Source organism: Dipodomys spectabilis, unplaced genomic scaffold (genome assembly GCF_019054845.1).
Source record: "Dipodomys spectabilis isolate Male_0828 unplaced genomic scaffold, ASM1905484v1 ptg000024l, whole genome shotgun sequence".
Taxonomy (NCBI): Eukaryota; Metazoa; Chordata; class Mammalia; order Rodentia; family Heteromyidae; genus Dipodomys; species Dipodomys spectabilis.
Window position 1 is genome coordinate 18,115,577 of NW_024870701.1, and position 6,667 is coordinate 18,122,243.

The 6,667-nt window shown below is 36.5% G+C and overlaps 1 pseudogene; it reads right to left on the reverse strand.

The window, feature by feature from the left end:
* Window positions 1-1,105: 1,105 nt before the first annotated feature.
* Window positions 1,106-1,640, reverse strand: LOC122104320 (annotated as a pseudogene).
* Between the last annotated feature and the right edge of the window lie 5,027 nt (window positions 1,641-6,667).

The following is a 6,667-nucleotide window of genomic DNA, read 5'->3' on the forward strand; positions in this document are numbered from 1 at the left end:
TTCTTTTACTAATTTTCTGTGTATGTGGTACTGAGGAATCAAACCTAGGGCCTTATGTTATCCAGACAATCACTCTACCACTAAGCCACATTCCCAGCCCTCACCTTTTCTTATGTCATAAATAAATTGTTTCAAATGAAAACAACTATTTACCCGTGTGTCATTTATATTTAGTTTACTGTGTGAATGGACATATTTCATTCAGTTTCATCTTGAGCCCTCAGACATGTACATAAACATGTACTGTTTATGCTGAGATACAATCCAAAGGGAATTCCCACCCTGACATTTTAAAATGGTGATATTGATATAGATGTAGACAATATTTCTACTTCTCATGATTGCCATTAAGAATGTTGAAAATAAATAGTATGCTTTCATGATGACATATCACTTCATATTGACAATATTTGTGATGAGAAAGAGCATGCCTTTTCTATTCTATTTGGTAGAATGTTTGAAACTTCTAGGGATCAGATTCTAACTCCAGCTATTTCAAACTTTGCTTCAGTTCGCTACCCATACATATCAATTGCTACCAGAATATACTTCTGAATGATTCACAGTTTTCCCTGAGAAATAATATCCCCTAACAATTTTTTAATTTCACATATTTTTAGTTTCATCTAGATATTTTCTTTTTTTGTAGTTTAATATATGTTAATAGTAAATTTACAGGAACAGCACAGAAGACAGACAACATTACAAACATGTATTGGCATGTAGGACACTCAGAAAAGTGTAGTGAATGAATGGAATCTACTGTATGATAAAAAAAATGCTTCAAACACCATTTAGTTGCCAACAATAAAAAAATTTACCTTTTTTTAAAAATCCAAATTCTGGCATTGCCCAGAAAAAATTAACAGGGTTATTTATAATTGTTATAAAGTTGAACTGCAGAAACTTGCTCACTGAAACGTTTTGACTTGCATTAATGCTTTATATCCCCACAGTTATATTAAAAATTCACACACAAGTGAAAATGGAAAAACCTGCCAATACCTGATTGCTGTCCCCTATTTTTCCACGGGCAATTATATACTTAGGTACCTTTTGACCGGATGTTGGGGGCCGGCAGGGGCGGGGCGGGGTGAGGAATCTAACCCTCAGAACTATTGATAACAAGAAAAGGGGGGAGAAGAGAGACATTTAAGAATGAAATGCCTCTCATCTTAATGGATTCTTAAGCACGTTCTCCACATATGTGGCATGCTAGCTGGATCTCTTTTGGCACCATTGTCACACGTTTGGCGTGGATAGCACACAGATTAGTATCTTCAAAAAGGCCAACCAGATAGGCCTCACTTGCCTCGTGCAAAGCACCAATAGTACTCTGGAAGCGCAGGTCTGTTGTGAAGTCCTGAGCAATTTCTTGTACCAGATGCTGGAAAGGGAGCTTGCAAATCATCATTTCAGTGGACTTCTGGTAGCATCTAATCTCACAGTACCAGGCCTGTATCCGTGCGGTGTCTTCACCCTCCAGTGGAGGTCTCACTCTTGTGGGCAGCTTTGGTTGCCAGTTGTCTTCTGGGTGCTTTACCACCCGTGGATGCGTCGATGGTCGGCTTGGTGAAGGCCATGGTACAGAGAGGCCTTACGCAACTCCCTTCTCCTTCGGCTGGAACATGGAGACTGAGAGGTGGTGCTGGCAAGACAGCTGCCTCAACTGGATATTTTTTAACGCTATTTCTTCTTTCATTTTTTCCCCTGTACTTTATTTCCAATAGTGATGTCTCCTGTGTTATAAATTTTCCCTTCCTTTATTTTATTTTCCATGCCTCTACTGAGTTATTCAGAGTTGATGCCTATTGTTTTAGTCATTTTCCATAAGACTATTTATTTCTTCTTTGATTTTTGTTTAGAGAGGGTTATTTATCTTGTTAATATTAGGGCTTTTATTCAAAATGCTAGTTTCACAAATTTAGCTGCTTGGTGGAATCTTTTGAATCCTTATTCTTATCTAGTTTCATTGAGTTGATTTCATGTTCATCTGTTTTGTAGAAATGAGAAGAATATTACAAATTCCTATCTGCCCGACTATGTGTATGAGAGGCCTTAAAAAGAGACTGGAACCAAGTTTAAGTCCATGGCATCTCTTTCTATTCAGTCCACCAATGTATATTACAGGCATGTCTCTTCTCTGGAACACCATTGATAAATAAATCCATGTTTTCCTTCACTTTATCTACAGGCACAGAGATATTTACTTGATCTTACTTGACAAAGGTGAATGAGAAAATATTCATGTATTGTAGGATGGTTTTGCCTTTGAACACACTACTATACATCTTAAGTATATTAAAAACAATATTCTTATCCTACAATTTTCCCCTACACATACAGATACTTTCATGAGACTTTTAAAAAATGTTATTGTAGAAGTGATATACAGACAGGTTACAGTTACATGCATCAAGTAAGGGTAAAATTCTTTCTGACCCATGTCTCCTCTTCCCTTGTTCTCTCCCAGTTTTTGCCTCCTGTCCCACCCACAAGATGGATAGTTGGTTTTCCACTTAAGGTCAAGTATGTACCACTTGTTCCAACTTTTTTGTGTCCCCCTCTCTTACCCTCTCCAATAAAAACAACAAGCAAGACAAAAGGAAAATAAAACCAAAATAGTAACTAAAATATCCCTTGTTTCCTTTTCTTGGAGTTCATTTCATACAATGTTAGTTTATATGATCATATGCACATAGCTATGTAGCTTGTGTCAAGCACTCCTGTGCATACGCCCTTTGGGCTCAGTGTGTGACTGTCTACAGTACTATATAATTTATCATGTCCCAGTGTGTGTAGTAATCATTCAGTGGGTTTAAAAGATACCAAATATCCTTATTTTTTATTTTTCTTTAGTATTTATATCAATGGGTTTCAAATCAACCTGTTTATGAGTACAATACAATTTAGTCAACATCACCCTTTTCATCATTCTTCCCATCATTCCTAGTGCAACCAACCCACTCGATTTACTTAGGGCCATCTTTACATATGTTCGTTGAATATTATAATTATGTTTGTTCTTCCTTCTATCCTCTCTCCATTCTTCTACACCACCTACACCTGATGTCATGCTTCTCCAACAATGCATGTCCTAGCTTCTTTGTGTTCACTCTTTTAGAACTTTAAAAAGTGTTTCAAATATTATCATTATGGCCATTAGAAAACCTACATCATAAATTAGTAAAATTTTAAAATAGAAAATGATAAATTAAGAATCCCAGAACTGATTTATTATATTCAAATTCAGTGCTATCTTGGGTATACAAGAACAGCAGACAGTTGGAAGACTTGTGACAATCTAGCACACAACACAAAAATGAGATTAATAAAATGTCCCAAAATTTATCATCGAATTCATGGCCACATGTGTGGCATAATTATGATTTTAAAAATGTCAAAGCAATTGTGTCTGACTTATTTGACTCAAGTTTATTCTTTTTCTCATTCAATGGTTTCTACCCCCATTTAGACCCAAGTAAGTGAAGGAAAGCATGAACAATATCATGATGCTAAAGTATATGGACTCCAATATGATTAAAGAATTCTGCAATGCTACCAAGCAATAGGAGAACAAGATATTTTCTTTTCCTCCTCTCATGTTCAGTGTTCTAATAATCTGTCTGCTGGGAATATCTAAGCTCTTATATTTGTGTGCCAATTGCCAATCCTCAGCCAACAAGAGTTTTGATGTTAAGAAAGACCTGAGAGCACAAAGAAGAAAAGAAACAAAAGCATCCTAAGCCCCACAGTGGCCCTGTGAATGTAGAAACTACCTGAGTCAAAACTGACCCAATAGGAAGTGGCATTGTGGCTTAAGCAGTAGAGTGCTCACCTTGAGCTGAAGAGCACAGGGACAGCTCCCAATCCCAGAGTTCAAGCCCCATGACCGACAAAAAAACAAACAAACAAAAAACAAAAAAACCTGACCCAATAGAGCATAGAGGCATCATTCGATCCTAAAGTTCTTTGGCTAAAATTGAATAACAGAGACATTGCCCTTCTCTTTTTGCTTGCATGTGATGTCATAGTAACATATAAAGTTACTATATATCTAGGACTATGTAGTTAAAAAATGAGTTACACAGGCAATTTCTATTGTAGACATGATCTATGTATTGCTAAAATTACTTTACTTGCTTTCACCAAAACTCTATGTTCTTACAAAGATAGTTACTGGGTTATAATTATGTTTGTAAGATTTATTTTCTTGCACAAAGAATAGATAACTAAATAAATGGGAAAAGACAAAATAAAAGAACCTTCTAATGCCAGACAACACTAATTGTGTGGAAATATATAATATGTCACTTGTAGGCATTTTCATTATGAAAACGTATATGAGAATATACAATTATTGTAACTGATAGATTATCCTTGTAAGGGGTATCAGATGATAAAATATATTAAATATTAGGAAATGTGAATTTTTAAAATAATTTCTGTTCTGTGAGTATACAACCAAGCAGGAGAGTTTAGAGAAATAAAAATTATGCATGCTATTGGGTAACTAGCTATCAGAAATATGGCTGAAAATCATAGAGTTATAAAAATACCCATATAAGCTTGATATTAGCATATCCTTTAAAATTAAACTTACTTTTGACTATTTTCTCCTGGTTCTAATGTCATTGTTATATAGTCAACAAATCTTAAGTTTCTTTGGTATATGAATTTAGATCCAGTACTCCCAGTAATTACAGGATTTGTATGATGTTCTTCAAAAAACATTTAGTTCTTAGATACAATGATTCACACATAAATTTTAGAAATGACTATTATTTAGACAGACATCAGTCTGTCCTGTCAGTAAAAGGAATCCAGTGCCTACTACTATGTGAATAATTGTTTGCCAAAGAAAGACAATGAGAAAGATGGGAGAATGAGAACGTTCTACCATTATCTTTCTACAATGCACCCATTTAGACAACTGCACATTGAAGAGCATAACTCATGGGAATCAAGAAGAGAATTTCTAGTGCACTGTTGGAGCAATAATAAAAAAATGCAAGAATAGATATATTGAAAAAAAGTGAAGAACAGATTCATTACACTGTGCACTGACTTCATACTGTACATGGCTGGACCTATAAAATTAATCCCTAAATATTATGTGTCACCAAGTAGCTCATGAGCACTTGCATTCAGCTATCTCAACTCCTCGAGGTTGAACAGAAGGAAGCATTTAGGATAAGACTCTTGGGAAAATATATTTGAGGACTTTAGAAATTGGCCTCACTTTGTATAAGAGAGAAAATAAATACAATCTTAAGCTTTCCTTCCCAACTCTCAAGGTGTAACAAGATGGGTAGTGTGGGACCATGCATAGAAAAGGCTGGAGAAAGGAACAGAATCTGTAGTATATAAAAACTACCTTCCAGCTGAGCACCAGTGGCTCAAGCCTGTAATCCTAGCTACTAAGGAGGATGAGATCTGAGGATCGTGGTTCAAAGCCAGGACAGGCAGGAAAGACCCTGAGACTCTTATCTCCAATAAACCACCAGAAAACTGGAAGTGGCACTGTAGCTTAAGTGGTAGAGCATTCTCCTTGAGTTGAAGACCTGGGGGACAGTGCCCATGCCCAGAGTTCAAGCCCCAGGACCAACAAAAACAACAACAACAACAAATAAAAAAACTACCTTCCAGCCCAGTGCTGGCGACTCACTCCTGTCATACTAGCTACTCAGGAGACTGAGATTTGAGGATCATGGTTTGAAGCTAGCCTAGGAAGGAGACTCCAAGAGACTCTTATCTCCAATTAATCACAGAAAAAGCCAGAAATGGCACTGCAGCTTAAGTTGTAGAGCATTATTAGCCTGGTGCAAAAGGAGCCCAGGGACAGGGCACAGGCTCAGAGTTCAAACTGCAGGGACCGCACAAAAAACAAACAGAAATAACAATAGAAAGCAAGAACAACAACATGGCAAATATATTGTTAAAGAAATAAGAGATAAAATAGGATTCATTTCAGGGATGCAAAGCTGTTTCAATATACACAAATCAATTAATGTAATTCATCACATCAACAAGAGCAAGGATAAGAACCACAAGATTATCTCAATAGATGTAGAAAAAGCATTTGACAAGATCCAACACCCCTTTATAATGAAAGCTCTGGAGAAACTAGGAATCCAGCGAACATTCTTCAATATAATAAAGGTTGTGTATGACAAACCTACAGCCAGCATTATACTTAATGGTAAAAAGGTAAAGCCATTTGCTCTAAAATCAGGAATGAGACAAAGATGTCCACTCTCTCCACTCCTCCTCAATTTAGTATTAGAATGCCTAGCCAGAGCAATAAAACAAGATGCAAACATAAAGGGGTTCCAAGTAGAGAAACCTGACATAAAACTCTCCCCCTTTGCAGATGACATGATCTTGTATTTAAAGAACCACATGGGCTCCACTCCCAAGTTACTTGAGCCAATCTGAAACTTTGGCAAAGTAGCAGGGTATAAAATTAACCCTCAAAAATCAATGGCTTTCCTGTATGCCAACAATGAGAAGAGCGTGACTGAAATTAGGAAAGCAGCTCCTTTTGTAATATCCCCACAAAAAATAAAATACCTAGGAATTAACTAAAGACGTGAAGGACCTCTTTCCATTTCCTAACAAATGGGGTGGTGTCATTCTTTCTGATCGAGGCATAGACTTCGATTGT